This window comes from Humulus lupulus, chromosome 1, assembly GCF_963169125.1.
Source record: "Humulus lupulus chromosome 1, drHumLupu1.1, whole genome shotgun sequence".
Classification (NCBI taxonomy): Eukaryota; Viridiplantae; Streptophyta; class Magnoliopsida; order Rosales; family Cannabaceae; genus Humulus; species Humulus lupulus.
In genome coordinates, this window is record NC_084793.1 from 65949240 (window position 1) to 65965272 (window position 16033).

Consider the following 16033-nt stretch of genomic DNA (forward strand, 5'->3'; position numbering starts at 1 on the left):
CACAACCGGTCCTATCCAGGATTCACACGCTCATAACAATCTAGGGTTCAACTTGCCCTTAACCTCTCACCCCTTTCCATGGTGATACTTGAAGGAAGATACAATCTTCTACTTGGAACTCCATGTTCCTGCTTTTTAATTCGATAAAGCTTTTCTTCATTTACTCTGAGAAGTGAGCATTCAAGCTCTAACCTCTAATAATCTCAATGGTCCCCTGAACTACCTCAGGATCCAAAATCAACACCTCACCCATCTCATTCCAATGAACGGGTGCTAAAAAATTTCGAACATACCTTATCTCATAAGGTACCTTCCCAATACTGGATAACTCTATTTCTCTCTCTGATTTACCATCAGTCTGAAAATAATGAATTGTACTAAATTCCATCTATATACTCATTGCCTTCCTTAACCCTTCCAAGACTTGGAAGTAAAAACTGAGTCCCCATCTGATAAGATAGACCTTGAATTCTCAAGAAGACATACTATCTTTCTCACATCGAGATTCGAATGCTGATTAGCTGTATTATTCATTCTTATTGATAGAAATAAACTCACTTGGAATACTGGTCCATAATGACCCAATGCCAACTCACACTAGCCCATTATCATGGGCAGCCCCACCGCAAAACCCATCACGATGTTTCTTTATTTCCACTATGGAATACTCAAAGGCTGCAATGGCCTTACTGGTTTCTGATACTCTGTCTTGACCTGCTAACAGGTTAAGAACTTTACCACATATTCCATTATGTCCCTCTCCATCCCAGGCCATCAATATTAAGCTTTAAAACTCGGGTACACTTCCATGATGCCTGTATGAAGAGAGTAAGAAGAGTAGCATGAGATTCATCCAGAATCTCCCAATTAATCTTAGTGTCCATCGGATTCCAAATCCGATCCTTATACCTCAATAAATTCATACCTGACACCGTACAACTCTTAGCTAACGCAGCTAAGACATTCTCCTCAACTTCCTTATATGTGGTTCACTTAATTGTTTCCCTTTTTATCCTCCCTAAAAAAGTAATCTCAAGCATAAAACTGGCCACCTGGCTCACTAGAAACTCTACTCTAATTCTGGTCAGATCCTTTAACCAACATGTTGCATAAGCAATCCTTTTCCCTGCCACTGAGGTGTCATAACCACCTACTAACTGATTATGATCTTCAAGAAGACTCAGAACTCTTTCCTAAGGAACATATAATATCCTGCCCATCCAAGGAAACTCTTGCCTACCAAGGCGTTCCTTGACCTTGGCAATTTTCTGCAGAAATACATCATAATACCATCGTCCAAGACGATCACAAATCTCATTCAAATAATCCTTTGAATGCTCTATCCATCTAATTCATCAAGACAATTCAACATTAATTATTCTCTCAAACATAACCCAGCACTCCCAGTGCCCTTATCTGATATAATAGAATTTTCTTTAACCTTCTCCCTGATCTCTGACTGGTACTAACCAGATCTAAGATCCACCCTAGAGAATACCATCTTATCCCATAACCGAATCCCTTGGGTCATACAACTTTTTTGAAGCCCTTCAAACAGTGCCCTAGATCTAATTCCATCCCTGGCACTAATCCAATCACCATTTTATCTTTTAAGTGTAAACGTAATTCTGACAAATCCCTTGGAAATCCCTCCAGAAATTCACAGACTAATCCAGTCCATCTTGATCCCACTGGCGCAATCTAAGTGGTATCCACCATACTAGCTAGGAGTTCCATGCATCCCTTCTGCAATAGATCTATAGCTCTAACTACAAATGTCATAAGCAAACAAAATCCATGCACATTGCCAATTACCACAAGGCTTCCCCACTCTCAAACTCCAGAGTTACTATCCTTTCCTTGCAATTTAACATTGCCCCACACTTACTTAACCAATCCATATCCTGGATCATACTAAAGCCAGTCATAACCAACTTTATCAAAACCACTGATGAGTCCTTTTATCATAACCCAACTCATCTCTTAGATCACCAATACAGTATCGCATTCCCATCACAACATAACTATGTGATCTGCATATCATCTTTATGCTTCTTTATATGCAACAAACAAAGAAATAGCATGGCACCAAAACCAGTCAGCATAATACAAAAGTCAAAACTAGAAAGCTGACCTGCCACCCCTGAGGAACTAGTCTCAGTCTCAGTCTCTAGCTGCATCGGAATGAACACTCGAGCTGGATTCGAGCTGTCCATCCCCTTTTGCTCATCTTTTCTTAGCCTTGGGAAATTCTTCTTATGATGCCCCGCCATTCCATAAAAGAAACATACCCTTTCTCGGCATTTTCCCAGATGACACCTCTTACGCCGTGTGCATTCTAGGTAAGTCCTCCACTCCTTCTTCTTGCTTGATCCAATAAATAGAGGTACCACTATCTGAGCTTTGTGCTCTCCAGCACTCTCTTGCTCAATCTGATTTCCTGTGCTCTCAACAGCAAGAGCCTTGCCTACCATCTGAGCGTAGGTAGAGATTTCATGCACTGGGGCAACTCTAATGCCCTGAGCTATCCTGGAATTCAATCCTTGGATAAACCTTTCTTTCCGAGCAACATCTGTGGGTACCATATCAAAAGAAAACTTGGCCAACCCATCAAATCTGTTAATATACTCGATTACTGTTGCATTTCCCTGAACGAGATTTAGAAACTCATTCATCTTAGCAGTCTTGATTGCATCACAGTAATACCTTTCATTGAACAGCTGCCTAAATTCTTTCCAGTCCATCACAGTTGTGTCTCGTGTCTGGGACACTACTTCCCACCACGTCCGGGCATTATCCCGCAATACATATGTAGCACAAATCACCCTACCGTGACCCACCAGCCCCATACTGTCAAGAATGGAATTGATCATGCCCATCCATTGCTCAATTCTGAATGGATCTAGGTCTCCCTCGAAGACTGGAGGGTAATACTCCTAAAATCCTCCACAGAGAAATTCCCATCTGCTCTCAACCCTAGGCTGAGCCAAAGCTGGTGCCCCTCCTGGCAAAACAAAGGAAGAGGTGTTTCCCGACAGGTTCCGTTGTTGCTTCAAACACCTAATCTCTTCCTCATGCCTCTGCAATCTTGATTGCAAATCTGTAAACATTTGCTGAAAATTCATAGGAGCAAATGAAGAACTCAACCCCTGACTGAAACTCCCAGCCTCTGTATAACCACCACCAGGCCTCATTATCTACCTTGGATACATACCTTTTGATCAAATCTGCAGTCAATAACTTAATCTATTAAACATGATGAGCATATCAAGAGCTTTCCCCACGGGAACAATCTTACCACACCACATTCACAAACCACTGTAGTGCTAAAAAAACATGCCTATGGCATTCATTCATTAATCATAATCCCTACTCTTCCAATATACCTACCATGCCTCCAACTCCAGCATGCAAATAGCACAATTATATATATTCATGGAGCAGGTAATCATGTAATCACATTCATATATGTTCACGGAGCATGTAATCATATAGTCAAGAGACAGGCTCTATCATAATCTCATGCTCCCTAATCCAATGTGCAGGTAAAACATTTACATTCTATTTAGGCAATTAAGAACATAACTACAGAAATAGTTACCATTCCCTGAGTGAAGCTATCTTCAGTGACGAGTGTACATGCCTAGCATGTCTTTAGGAACCCTTAACCTTGGCTCGCTCTGATACCAAGTTGTAACACCCTAAACTCCAGGGACCATTACGGTGTGCATTTTAAACAGTGCTAAACTCGCTAATCGACTCATTTGGAAATAATCGTGTAACTAAGTATGATTAGCGATTTAGGGTTAAAGATTTTGGTTAAGATATAACGTTTCACTAAAACGTTTACTCTTAGGTCAGCAACACACGACCAGTGCTCAGTACCGTTGTTGAACTTGACTAGTAAGTCACAGCTTCACAGACAGATCTGACACCATTGCCGATTCTGACTAGTAAGTCAGTGCCACGCACAAGTAAGCAATGCTACCAAGCATATTTCATATGTCAAATATCTGAATACAGGGCATTCAGCATGCTTACTTAACAACTGCTAGCATAATTAGGATCATGCACAAACACAGAGACTCAAGCTCTGATCAATCTCATATTTAACATTCATGGCATGCCCTAACCACATGTTTCTGGTGCATCACAAATAAGCAAGATTTGCTAAGTATTTAATATAAAATCAATGTCCACATTTCAACACTCAACATGCCTCAATAATAACCACGTATCTCATATACATAGGGTGCAGTTTTCTTACCTTTGGTCCAAGCACAGGTTACCAATAAATGAGCCACAAGCACGATCCTGATTCCAAGCCCATAGTGATAACCTAGTCACAACCATAAACGGTGATCCAATGAGTTCAAGTTCTAAAACCCAATCCCGAAACAAAGACCTAGCCTCCAGGACATCGAATCCCACTAAACCGGGTAGTAGGAACGATCCCGAGGCCTAAGGTTTGAGTTCCCATGATCAAAACATCATTTTGGCCACAAATGGCCTCAAGCGCCGTGGCCGCCTTTCAGCAACCTCCACCTTCTTTATCGAGCCTGGGGCGCGGCGCCCAAGAACAGGGCCGCGGCCCAACCACGAACCAACCATTTTTCCTCGATTTTACCATTTTAAAACCTTCCAAAAACCTATCCAAACATCTCCAAACTCAAAAATCAAAGTTCCCAAACATCCACGTGATCCAAAACCAACAAAACCCAAGATTCAATTCATCCAAAAAAACTCATCAAAACACAAAGTCCAATTCAAGCTTAAAAACTTTAAAAACTTAGAACTTAAAACTTGAATTACCTCCGATTGAGTTGTTTCCCAACTAAATCCTCTAGCTAATAAGCTTCTAATCTTCACTAGAATCGCTATGCCTCGATCCTCGCTTGAATTCGAGTCCTAGAACTCAAGTTTCCTTCGAAAATGCGATCGAGAGACGAAAATGGAACTTAGAGGGAGAGAGAACTTACTGAACGTTCTTTTTATTTCTTAATAGGTTACTTCAAGCTTAAGTAGCCTCAAACAAATCCTAACGCTCGGGGTCCCAAAAACGTCCCCAGGGGAAAAATAGTCGAAACCTCCAGAATTTCCCCCTGATCTTACTAACTCCCAATTTATCATCAAATACTTATTCCCATTACACTGTGTATTTAAAAAGGTGTGGGACTTGCTAATCAAGTCATTCAGTTAAAAACGTGTCACTAACATCACTAATGAACTAGGGTTAAAAGATTTTGGTCATAAAATATACATTTCATACACTAAAACATTTTATACAAGGGATCCCAAAAGAAACAGTGTTTGAAAGTCAGTTTACAAAATTTCTAGAGTACAAACAACCGCTAGCCACTCTAAGGGCAAAATAAATATTTATGGTCCTCCCGTTCATGTCCCTTCCTTAACCGTGGCGGCTGAGCAGCTGATCATGTACATTCTGCCCCCAGAGCTCTCCGATTCAGGGCTAATCAAGTTTGCCATTTCCTTTACCTGCACCACGTAGCACCCGTGAGCCAAGGCCCAGCAAGAAAATATAACGTTATAACACAAACAATGATAACAATTGAATAACCCTTAGATCATGTTCATATACTTAGCATACCACATTAATCACATAGTCCATAGACATAACCAGAGAATCAATAAATCAACACTCAGCTACTCAGCATGAAAAATCCATCAATCAATAATAATAAGCAAATCACATGATAATCAGGGTCGACGCCCTTAGGTCTCACCCTCTGTTTACCCCACTGACTCCGGTCCGCTGAAATCGAGCTCAGTGAATAATAAGCTGTCCTCAGCTACCAGTGGCTGAGCCGTGCCCTGTGTGCCAACGTAAACTCTGGCACTCTTAGGTCGTTCGTTTATTATTTACATGGCATAATACCATCCTGCACAAAGCATTTAAAATAGGGGAACCCTTAGTCCCATTATGAATTCACAACTGGGTGCAGTTTTCTTACCTATGTACCGAGCTTCTTGAGCACAAAAATCCCGAGCGCGGTCCTCTAACCCGAGCCTTGCCGAATACCTCAATTAGAATTTCGACCTTGAGCTATTTCCCAATCTAATTCCAAGCTTAATTCCACTAATCCCAAGTTGGACCTTGCCAAGTCCTTGATCCTAGCTAGGCCCTTTATGCTCCTGGGTTTCTGCTCTAATATCCTCCAAAACCAACACCTTAGAGAGGGAGAGAGAGTGAACCGTTTGAGAGAGGAAGAGAGAAAAATTGAGAGTTTTCTTCTATTTATTTCCTTCTAATTCCCTTCCACATGCCCCTAGAATCAGCTACAAAAGGTCCAAAATACCCTTGAGCTTATTTAAATCCTTAAGTGCCTCCTAGGGCAATTTAGTCATTTCACCCAAATCCCGTTAAGTCATCAAATATTCCTATAAATCCACATTTAATCTCGACATACCAAATTATTAATAAGCTACTAACCCCTTGCTCAATAATTCTCAAACACATCATAATATTCCCAAAATACCCCTAAGCTCCTCCCGAGCCGGGTATTTGACCCCGTTGTGACTTTCTAACTAAACGGCTCCCTAGGACCGTCTCGGGTTGCGCATCACAGTTATATCACCACTCACACGTGGTATCAATCACATTATATACAAATATCACATTTATGCCCTCAACAGGCTAAAATTACAAATATGCCCCTAGCAACCAAATGGGGCCCACATGCATACTTCATATATTCATATAATCATACAAGCATGCTACACAAAATCATGCGTTAAACTACTTAATTCACACATAAACCAATCGTGCCCTCCCGGCACACTAGTCAAGGCCCTTAAGCCTTGTTAGTGATTTTGGGTCGTTACAATCACGCTCCCCGGGTAGGGGATAGGATAAGTCCCGAGCACGTGTGGGCTTCCCCAACTCCCCTTCGTTGTGTACAAATTTCATATTAGCGCTAGACTAGGGAAGAATTCCAAGATTACATAGATGTAATAGACATGTATCTCCACTGCCGGAGGAGACAGTCAAGTCCTCAGGGCTTTGTACCCCTAGACCTAGTGACATCTTTCAACTCGAACTAGTTTTGCCAATATGGGACCAATATGAGTTGTGAGGTCAGAAATAAGATAAGACACCCTCACTGTGAGCCTCTGAGCATCTTATGTTGTGGCATTAATTTACTGAGGGGAAATACTCTTAACTGTTTAATTTGTTCTTGCAGCTCACATGGGGTTAGTCGACATTGCCCGGTCCGCCCTGAGGCTCAGAGCACCCCTAAGCTCTTCGACGGGAGAGGGGTCGTCACGCCCTCGAGAGCAACTAGAACCCCCTCCTCCCGCCAAAAGGCAGAGGGTCCTTACTCCCCCTACAGCCATTTCTGAAGTCGATCCACCCCTGGTACTGGAGATCCTGTCCTCACCCGGGACAGAAGAGGCGGTACAAGAGCCAGGGCAAGAGGCGGTTCAAGAGCCGATTTAAGGGTCGGTCCAAGACTCGGAGCAAGAGGCACTGCGACCCCATATCCTTCTTCTGGTGTATCCCGAGAAATATGAGGGGGCCCTGCTAGAGCAATACGAGAAGATGCTTCACCATTTTGAAGCAAGGCTGAAGGAAGTAAATAAGGCCCTGCACGAGACAGTTGAGGCCGTTCATCAACTCAAGCCACCCCGAGAGAAGCCAATCGTTCCTCCAATAGGTCAGGCCTAGCTGGAGACATTATTATCCGCCAAGCTAGGGGAGATTTTTGCCCCTCTCGCCGCCGAGCTCCTTCAGGGGGTCAGCTCCACTATGTGCGAGTTGACCGCCCGAAGCTTCTCCCAACTAGGTGGCAGCAACAAGGCTTCTCTCATGGTCTCGTGTCGGTACACTTCTGTCCGAGTAAGTTATTCATTCTCACATTTTAATTCAATTCAACAAGGCTTTAGGCTAACCTTTTCCCTCTTTTATTTTTTCTTTCTGCAGTCTTCCTTGGCCTACCAACATTTGGGAGACATCATGATGGAGAAGTTATATGAACTCCAGAGGTCCCGGGACAAAATTACCTCTCTCAAGGAGAAAATTCAAGGCCCTTGGGAAGAGCTTGCCTGTAACGACCCGAATTTGCTAATCGGGCTTAAGGCCTTGATTAGTGTGCCTGGAGGGCAATAAGTGATTTATTATGCTTTAATGTGAATATATGATAGTGATGCATGTTTAGTGAGTTAAATGCGCATGTGGGCCCCGTCTGGATATTAGGGGCATGAATGTGATATATGTTATATATATATATATGTGAAATGCCTATGCAGCACGATCCGAGACAGTCCTGGGGAGCGGTTAGCCAGAGGGTCACAACGGGGTTGAGATTCCGACTCGGGGCGAGTCGAGGGGTAATTTGGGTATTAGGTGTGTTATGGGATTATTGGAGCATGAAAATAAATATTTGGAGATATATTTGAGGATAGAATGTCTAGGCGGGAATATTGGGGAAATTTACCATTTTTCCCTCGGGGACGTTTTGGTACCCCGAGCTTTGAGGTAACCCTTTAGACTTAAGTCAAATAAAACAAAAAGGGGAAATATGTAGAAGCTTTGGGAACCGACTTATGTCTCTGTTTTTCAGTTAAGGATAGCATCACTTACCATTCTCATCTCTCTCTCTTTCACTCTCTAAGAAACAACTCAAAGGAATTTGGTGCAAGTTAGTTTAAGCAAGGATTTGGGCTGAGGAAACTTGGGAGCTTGAAGCTTGGGGAATTGAAGATCAACTTCAAGGATTGAGTTCAGCAAGAGGGTAAGTTTTAATCATAGGATTATGCTTTAGTTTGCTACTGGTTTGTAAGAGTTGCATGCTAGTTAAGTTTGATATGTTCTTGGGTATTCTAGTTGGATTTTTGTAGTAGACTTTGATGGATTTTGATGCTGTTACTGAGTTATTATTGAGCTGGAATATATGTGTTTAATACCTGGGTTAGATAGGTGAGTTTTGGTGAGGATTGGCTTGAAGAAAAGGGAGGAAATTGATGAAGAATTCTGGGTTCAGCGGGGAGCGTTGCGGCCCTAGGAGGGGTGTGCCGCGGCCCGCATGCGCGCGCAGCCATGGGAGGCTGAGGGAATTCGAGCGCGCCGCAGCGCTTACAGGGTGCGCCGCGGCCCGCGTGGTGGTCAGTGGAGAGTTAGCCTCTGTTTTGAGGCTAGCCGCGGCTCTAGTGGGAGGGGTCGCGGCCCTTAGTGTCAGTGAGGATTTTAATGATATTTTTGACTTGGGAACTTAAAGGGTAAGGCTCGGGATGGATTTTATCATTCGGATTGATAGAATTCAAGATCCCGGAGGTTAGGGTTACGGTTTGGGGTTATTTGTTGGGTTGGAATTTGATGGTCGAATATTGTTATGTGTTGTGACTAGGATTTCGGCAAGGCTCACGTTAGTGGACTGTGCTCGGGACATCGGTGCTCGGAAAGCTCGGAACTCAGGTAAGAGAACCCTTGTTCCCATAGAGCTTGTGTGCAGGCCTGAGCCCAATGTGTTTGAATGAACTGATATGCAGGGATGAGCCCAGTGTGATTGAATGGATTAATATGCAGGGTCGAGCCCAATATGTTAGAACTGCGGGGCGTAGCCCTTTATCTGATTATGCTATAATTCTATGTATGCTCGTTATACTTTGTGAATTATGATGTGAATGGTCGGCTTGGGCCAGGAACGGTGTAGACCGAGAACGGCGAAGGGCCGGGAACGGCGTTGGGCACATTGAGTGCAAGGCCGAGAACGGCAAAGGGGCCGGGAGCAGCGCTGAGCACGTGGAGTGTGAGTTGCCAGGGCGAGTCCCCAGAAGGATACCTAGGATATCCTCACAGCATGGTCCGCGAATCCAGGGCTTGGTAAATGCTTGGGACGGCTAGGCCGTACGTGTTTAGCCATTGGTGGCATGTCTATATGTTTGATATATGTGTTGCATATGTCATCTGCTTGTGGGTTCTCTTGCTGGGCTTCGGCTCATAGATGCTCTATGGTGCAGGTAAAAGGGTACAGAAGTGATCCACCAACCATGAGTACAGCAGGCGTGAGGCGGCGTGTACATGTTCGGCCAGCCTGGCCGCCACGGCCAGAGTATTTTGGGAGATGCTTGTAGATAAACTCTGGTTTTGTCGTCTAGTCGACCTGGTTTAATTAATATGTTGAAAACATTCCTAAACTGTATTTTGGGATCCCAAGTGTAAACCCTTCTATGATTTTCTATGGAAATTAATATTTCTAAGGTTTTTCCTCTGTTTATAGCTTAATTACACTGTTTGATCTAAGACCTCAATTAGCGAGATGAAAGCACGTTTTTAAACTCACTTAGTAACGGCTCTAAGGAAGTAGGGCGTTACAATTTGGTATCAGAGCGAGCCAAGGTTATTGGTTCTGGAGATTGACCGAACATGTACACACGCAGTCAGTGACAGGCTTAACTCAGGGTTGGTTGGTAAGATTGGTTAATATGTCTGAATATGTATTTGAATGCCCTGTTTGCCTGCTTATCTTGTATAGAGCATGATGAATGAATTAACATATGCATGAGGTACTGATAGGGCCTGGCCCTTGACTATTGCTTATTGCATGATGAGATTAGGGTATGCTGAATAGTGTTGCTAATGCATGTGGATGAATGTTGGAATAATGGTTTGCATACTGAGTGTGTATGGTTAACTGCCTAAATTGAGAATCCATATGTAATATTTGTTTATTGGCCTGTAAGGGGCATAGTGAAGTATGAGTATACTTAGTTGTGGTATAATTGGGTAATTAAATGTTTGGTATTGTGAATTTGGCTTAATATGCCTTATGTGTGTATGAATATTGTGATTTTTGGACCTGGATGTGGTTTGGTTCGGAGTGTGAACCTCAAGGTAGAGAAGTTTAGTTAGCAGTGGTGGATGAGCTCAGATTGTTTGCATTCGGGACGGTTAAGTAGACCTGGTATCGTAATATGGGAAAGTTGCAGATGATAATTGGGGTTGGAAACTCCATCTACCCTGAAAGTCTGGAGATGTCCGCTAGAATTTGAGTAAATGGTATTGGTACAGTATAAGGATACAGATAGATAAAGAATAGTAACTGGAAGGCTTAAGAAGTGCTAACCTCTGGTTGGAGAGGAAAGTTTGGGTTGCCTGGGAATTGTTTAGTGAACGGACAAAGCTAACTTCATTCTTGATTATATGGAGGTGAAAGGTCATAACTAAAGGATTGTGCTAAGTATTTGTGACGGGAGGACACTAGGAAGTGGTGTTCAGGTTGAGATATTAGCATGATGAGTTGGAAATAACTCAAATGGGGATTTGAGAAAAGAAGCGATAAGGACGAGGAGATTAATAAATCTATGAGCTTGACTTGGAATGATAAGGCAATGACAACCTGTGTTAGTGAGTGTTAGGAGTTAGATACCTCACTTTGGAGATTTATGCAAGTGGTGGTGGTTGGAAATAATGACCCATGAAAGGATTAAATTCTAGAATGGTCCAGGGTGTTAGGGCCGCTTCAGTGTACTAGATCTTCGGTGGTACTTGAGTGGCGAAGAGAGCCATGTTATTTGAGATCTGTGGAATGAGGTAAAGAGCATAAGTGCTATTTGGCAAGGGATGTGAAAGACAGTGTCTCTGTTGGTAGAATTCAGTAAGGGCAAATTCTCAGTTTTTGAGGTAAGAGGAACCCCAGACAGTGCTAGGCACCTGATTTGTGATTGAAAAGATAGGTGTAAGATGGTGACAGGAACCAGGGAGGTTATTTGGTTTGCACCTGAGGGAGAGGATGCCACCTGAGAGGATGTCGGGTGTGGGCACGATCTCTAAGGGAAATGATTCGGTATGTCAAGATGGATTTTCCGTGGTAAGGAAACGAAACATTAGAATGCCTCGCTGCACTTGAAGTTTGAGGCTGATTCCTCAAAGATGAGTACTTAATTGGATATTTTATGTTCTAATAATGTAACGAGCTGGAGGAACTCAGTGTTGAGAATGTTCTGAGAGAGAGAGTTGTACCTAGAGAGTTTGCCTCAAGGGTGTTATGTGAGAAGCTAAGGGTAAGAGCACTTATTGAGGAGGAATAAGGAATTTCTGGCAGATGAATTGGGATGCAAGTAATTAAGAAGTTCATAGTGGGAGTAGTAAAGTTCGTCTTAAGGAAGCCGCAGCATGAGGCGGAGTGGAAGTGGATCTGCTAAGAGACAACCATGGATTTTAAGGGGTATCATTTCGAGTACTTTAATTGGACTGAATGGAAGCTGAGCTAATCAGTGGGAAACTTGTATAGTTATAAGGAAAGATTGGGGTTATTATAGAGTCGGGCTACAGGTAGATTTGGTATCAGGAATGTTGTGGAAGATGGCACTGGCAGACAGAAAGAACTACCTAAAGCAATTAAAGAAATTTGATTTTGGGTTAGTCAGAGTATTATATTGCGAGGATTGTTGGTGTCAACGGTTAGGAGTGAAAGGTTGGATATTGGGTACAAGGTGGGACAATGTCTCCAGGAGTTTATCTACGACCTGGTTATTACCAGCAGAAAATCAAAGAAAGAGACATTTCAGGAGTTCTTATTTTGTACTAAGTAAGGTGTGAGGGGTTGGTAACAAAGGTTCTAGAATGGTTCAAGCTACAGCGGCACAGGTAAGTTCTTAAGTAGAGAATATCGGAATGGTATGAGCAAGTCTCCTTCAAGTTCACGAGTGGTATATATGGACTACCTCACAGGCAAGGTTCTACGAAGTGTCGGTTTGGGTTTCATTGGGAGTACTCATAGGAGAGCTACAAGAAGAAACGACAGGTATGAGGAGGTTTGATCTGAAGTCACGAAGAAGTTAATGAAGAGCGTCTGAAGAACAGAAAGCATAACAGGGCTGGCAAGCGTGTCATTTATCGCTTAGGTATCTCCGCAGACAACTACATCAGAGATGGGAAGAACAGTAAAACTTGGGGTTAGACAGAATGAATGGTGTCAAATCAGAATCCAGAAGACAAGGCAAGAGTGGATTGGTATCTGGTGATGCCAAAAGCATGTGTGTAGTGTGGTTAAGAATGGAGTGATAGCATAAAGGATCTGATCTATGGTGAGAGTATGAAACCTCGGGGATGCGCCACAGGTTGGGCACGCCCAGGCTTAGATTGGCGCGAGGATGGGGCGAACCTCGCGGGAGATGAAAGAATGGAACATGGTTGATATACTTGGAATATTAAGTTGACAGTTATGGATAGTATAAGGTATTCGAGTGTTCAGTTGTTAGTATGAAAGATAATCTTGAGACTGGAATGTAGTGGAACGCAACAGATGGAAGGTTGATGTTGTAAGTCTTCGACTGTGTGAGGAGGAGATTTAATGCGAAGTGGATCTCTTACTTGGAGGTGTGTGCGTCAGTTAAGAGAGTGCCACATGTTACAATGTAATGGACAGGTTAACGATTGAAACTGGTATAGTGTTAGCGTGTGGTGATGAACACATATGTTTCCTTTGGATAATGGAATCCAAAGCTTGGGTTTTGTGGAAATAGGGAAGAACCCTACGAGTGTTATACAAGATAAAGTACAAGCACCAGATAAATGAGCCAAAGAGAATTAGATGTGGAGATTGGAATTATAAGTGGGTGTTGTTTCACCTCCTAGGGTTTGTGGTACTGGGAGGCTTTAGCTGACGGCAGAACCTGAGATACTCGAATATTGAACAGTAAAATAATGCGGTGATGGATCATAAGAATGGATCAAATTAGCCTGTAGATAAGGTGATGGATCAGGGGAAAAGTTATAACTCAGCTGAACAAGATAGCATACTTTGGTTTGTATAAACTGGTAATGAAATAGGGCATTGGTAATGTTGAATTGAGACCCTATAGTTTCTAGTTTATGGAGAGGAACCTGAGATCGAAGAAAAACAGAGTAGTAATCTGGAGTTACTGACTGGTTGCAAAAAGAATAGCAGTCTGAAGGCTTAACAACTATGTTAAGGGTTCAAGCGTTGAACGTGCAACTTCCAGAGTATCAAGGGAAGTGTACTCTTTGATGAGATAGTCATGGTATTGGATGTTGGAGTGCAGCTAAGGTGACAAGGCATAAGACTTGGTAAGGTAAAAGCAAGGAATTAAGAGTTAGTGGACACTGTGGTTCAGTAATAATTCAGAGGAAAAGCAAAGAGGATGTTGGAATTCTTAGGGCAGAGGATGTCTGCCTATCCGAAAGCTTATAGGAACCTGTAACTGTTAACTTTGGAGTACGGGGTTCCAGAATGGGAGTTGTATATTCCTCCAAGTTAAGCAGCGAGGAAGAATATGATAATGAGGAAAGAAAAGGGCAGTTATGATTTGCGTTTCGACAAGAGTCCTAAAGTTGTACTAAGGATTTTGGTCGTGGGCCTATAAGTTGATCTTATCCTGGTAAGGATGATGATTCATAAGTATTTTGACATTGAGAATAGTCAACGAAGGGACTGATGAGAATCAAGCAGACACTGGAGTTCTGTAAATTTAATGTATAAGTAAAAGTTAAAAAAAAAAGTATGGTTATCAGACAAGACCTTGTGGAACAAGATTGTACTCGCGCATGGGTATTATTTATGATTAAGGGTAAAGACATTGGACCTTGGGAATTTTCATCAGAGGTATGAGGTATACAGCCTGATGTGCTTAAGTAAATTTCAAGGATGGAATTATATTAAGAAGGGGATAGTACAAAGTCTTGCGGAGCAAGAGTGCTGTGGAGGGACAGCAAGTTGGAGGAGGCAACATGGGAACTTGAGACAGAGATGAGGGAGCGGTATCCCGAGTTGTTCAGAAAATTTCGAGGACGAAATTCCCGTAAGGAGGGGATAGTTGTAACGACCCGAATTTGCTAATCGGGCTTAAGGCCTTGATTAGTGTGCCTAGAGGGCAATAAGTGATTTATTATGCTTTAATGTGAATATATGATAGTGATGCATGTTTAGTGAGTTAAATGCGCATGTGGGCCCCGTCTGGATATTAGGGGCATGAATGTGATAAATGTTATATATATATATATGTGAAATGCCTATGCAGCACGATCCGAGACAGTCCTGGGGAGCGGTTAGCCAGAGGGTCACAACGGGGTTGAGATTCCGACTCGGGGCGAGTTGAGGGGTAATTTGGGTATTAGGTGTGTTATGGGATTATTGGAGCATGAAAATAAATATTTGGAGATATATTTGAGGATAGAATGTCTAGGCAGGAATATTGGGGAAATTTACCATTTTTCCCTCGGGGACGTTTTGGTACCCCGAGCTTTGAGGTAACCCTTTAGACTTAAGTCAAATAAAACAAAATGGGGAAATATGTAGAAGCTTTGGGAACCGACTTATGTCTCTGTTTTTCAGTTAAGGATAGCATCACTTACCATTCTCATCTCTCTCTCTTTCACTCTCTAAGAAACAACTCAAAGGAATTTGGTGCAAGTTAGTTTAAGCAAGGATTTGGGCTGAGGAAACTTGGGAGCTTGAAGCTTGGGGAATTGAAGATCAACTTCAAGGATTGAGTTCAGCAAGAGGGTAAGTTTTAATCATAGGATTATGCTTTAGTTTGCTACTGGTTTGTAAGAGTTGCATGCTAGTTAAGTTTGATATGTTCTTGGGTATTCTAGTTGGATTTTTGTAGTAGACTTTGATGGATTTTGATGCTGTTACTGAGTTATTATTGAGCTGGAATATATGTGTTTAATACTTGGGTTAGATAGGTGAGTTTTGGTGAGGATTGGCTTGAAGAAAAGGGAGGAAATTGATGAAGAATTCTGGGTTCAGCGGGGAGCGCCGCGGCCCTAGGAGGGGTGTGCCGCGGCCCGCATGTGCGCGCAGCCATGGGAGGCTGAGGGAATTCGAGCGCGCCGCGGCGCTTGCAGGGCGCGCCGTGGCCCGCGTGGTGGTCAGTGGAGAGTTAGCCTCTGTTTTGAGGCTAGCCGCGGCTCTAGTGGGAGGGGCCGCGGCCCTTAGTGTCAGTGAGGATTTTAATGATATTTTTGACTTGGGAACTTAAAGGGTAAGGCTCGGGATGGATTTTATCATTCGGATTGATAGAATTCAAGATCCCGGAGGTTAGGGTT

General features: G+C 42.8%; 1 long non-coding RNA gene across 1 annotated transcript; it reads left to right on the plus strand.

Annotated features, from left to right (window-relative positions):
* The first annotated feature begins 9163 nt into the window (after positions 1–9163).
* LOC133791953 (uncharacterized) lies at positions 9164–10223 on the plus strand. Its single transcript, XR_009874213.1, has 2 exons — positions 9164–9433; positions 9979–10223. It is a non-coding gene; the product is annotated as an uncharacterized LOC133791953 (long non-coding RNA).
* Positions 10224–16033: the final 5810 nt, after the last annotated feature.